Genomic DNA, 2,622 nt, shown 5'->3' with positions numbered 1-2,622 from the left:
TTCGCTGTTCGGGAAGGGTGTTTCCGGTAGCGGAGGAGCGGCGAACGGTTCTCGAATCCGGCATGCTTCCGAGTGTATACACGATAATAATATTGTGTGTACACCACCGCGTATGGTAATATTATTTATATAGTTGTATAGGTACAATGATAGTAATGTTATGGTCTCGGCCGTAACGATATAAAATAACAATTATAAATGACCTCGCGGCGCGCACACGCTCAAGAGTCAAGAGTACAAAGGAAACGCGGGTAGGCTGCCAAGTGATTGATGACTGCAATGCAGCGTGTCTATATAGGATATCAGGACAAACACCGTTCGTACGATGGATATCGGAATGGGAGAAACAGACCGCGACAGGCCTCCTGCACAAAAGCGAAACGTAATAATTACAATAATGATAACTATATATAGGTATATATATAGGTATATATATAAATATTATATTTCCCCGTTACCACGTAATAATAATATTATAATTATATCACTACAACACACATAAATTAAAATCATCGAATGTTTATTTTTAAACGAGTTTCGTCGAGCGGTGGACGCGTCAATCGCCACAGTAGAAAACGAAAACTGCGACCGTTTAATTTGCGTACGTGACCGTCGTCGCCTCTGCTGCTGACATATTTTACAAACGAAACCCATATAGTATATAGACGTATAGTTATGACAATTTATCGTGACAGTCAATCGTCAATAATATCTTCATCTTCGTTCGGTGACTCTTGCCTAAAATATCATCTGGTAGAAGTCGATTCTTGCGGGCTACACGATGGACGTGTCGGGTGCTTGTCGATGGTCGCGAATTGGTTATGGCGGGCCATTTTCCGCCGCCGGCAAGTCAGTGAATCCGCACAGATCCAATTTCCCAAGAACCTTTTCGTTTCCGTAATGCACGACCGCGATGTCGTCGTCGCCGTCCTGAAAAAGTCATCAACGTCTCCGTTGCCGAACTTGTGCTCCCGTGGAAAGTTACGAACCAGTGCAGGTTGCTGCAGAAGCAAGACGTCCTAAATTGGAGGCGAAAACTAGGCCGAGTTATTGTCACGCCCAAATATCGTCAAATTCGAGGCGTTTTTGTCCGTACATCGGAGATAAGTCTCGGTTTATGCTATTCATTATGTTATTATGTTATTCGTACCTATATCACACGGTACACGTTACTGCTTAGAGTTAAAATATTATATTATTAATATTATCATTATTATTTTATTTTATCAATCAAATGTTTACTGTTTGACATTATTCATGTCCTGCAACGTGTAAAAATCGAAAAAAATACATCATATACCAAAACTAAAGTGTTTAAAATATAAATAGTAGGTAGTTACACAAAATGTGAATTTGAAACGGTGACGAATGTTACATACCGGTATCACGTGCAGATACTATACTATTACCGTGGTCATTTAACCAGACAATGAAGCAATGATTATAAATCAGGTATATATTATTTTACTAGCATTATATATATATATATATATATATATACGATTTAATGGTGTAGAGTTAAAGTCACTAGCAATAATTTACGATGTATCTATCTAATTGTCTTTTTTCAAAATACTACGATTATGATGTTTTTATTGCATCTATTTAAAATGTAATTTTTAAATAAATTACGGATGTGTTCGTATAACGCGATTAATAAAGATTACAATACGTACTTCGATTGTTATTCTCAAGTATTCAATCATAATAGATACTTTTATTATAATAATATATTTAATATTGTAATATAATATTATTTACGCGTGCACGTTTCAATTCGTTGTGCATATATCACACGACCAACCGTCAACAATAAGTCAATAACACAGTTTTGTTCGTGTACGCATTATGTATACTTAAAATAAAAAATAAAATGTACTGTATGTATGTATGTATTATATCACTATTATTCTTCCATAATATCGAGCCTAAGCAGTTTAATATTAAAACGTTTATGTAGTATTATAGCCTATAGGGGTTGTGAGTGGAAAGGCCACAACGACGACAATGACAACGAAGACATTATAATGAATAAAAGATTGTGGCAGATAAACGTTTCAAGATTGCATTCGAATCCCGGTGTGTTAAACTGTGCACCCGTAAGCTGTCATAATTGTATTTTTGGTTTTTATCGTTATAATTTTTATTTTTTACTATTTGCCAGATAATGTCACCGATATTTTAGCACGTCCTTTCAGGTCTCCGTCGTACACACAACAGTGACGGTGGTGACGACGACCCCTTTTTGGATGGTTCTCTTGTTTGCGGTATGTCATTTCACGGGGTTCAGACCGAGTGACGTGCCGCGTGTTAAACGGCTAATATTGTAATGATTCATAGGCACGCCACCCTATTCATCACCTGCCGTCGCCGCCACTGGAGCTGGAGCGTGCCTACTTGCACACATCACATCACAGTTGGTATTTATGTACGCAATACAATATTAAATAGCATTATGTGCGTTTTAATGCAAAAAAAAAGTCAAGGAGGTGACAACAGTGGTTTCAGTCTCGTGTAACCACTGTAATTATTTGATTTTTACACACTTACATTTTACAATCAAACGGAATTGTAACGTCAATAAAATATTGTGTATTTGTGCTACATACTTCTCTATAATAT

At 36.8% G+C, this 2,622-nt stretch overlaps 1 pseudogene; it reads left to right on the top strand.

Annotated features, from left to right (window-relative positions):
* The first annotated feature begins 594 nt into the window (after positions 1–594).
* LOC149057937 (uncharacterized) lies at positions 595–2,314 on the top strand (annotated as a pseudogene).
* Positions 2,315–2,622: the final 308 nt, after the last annotated feature.

The sequence above is a fragment of the Diuraphis noxia genome, unplaced genomic scaffold (genome assembly GCF_037042655.1).
Source record: "Diuraphis noxia isolate RWA-SAM2 unplaced genomic scaffold, SU_Dnox_SAM2 contig0002, whole genome shotgun sequence".
Lineage (NCBI taxonomy): Eukaryota > Metazoa > Arthropoda > Insecta > Hemiptera > Aphididae > Diuraphis > Diuraphis noxia.
Note: the sequence above shows the minus strand (reverse complement) of the source record. Positions and strands in the feature narration are given on the sequence as shown.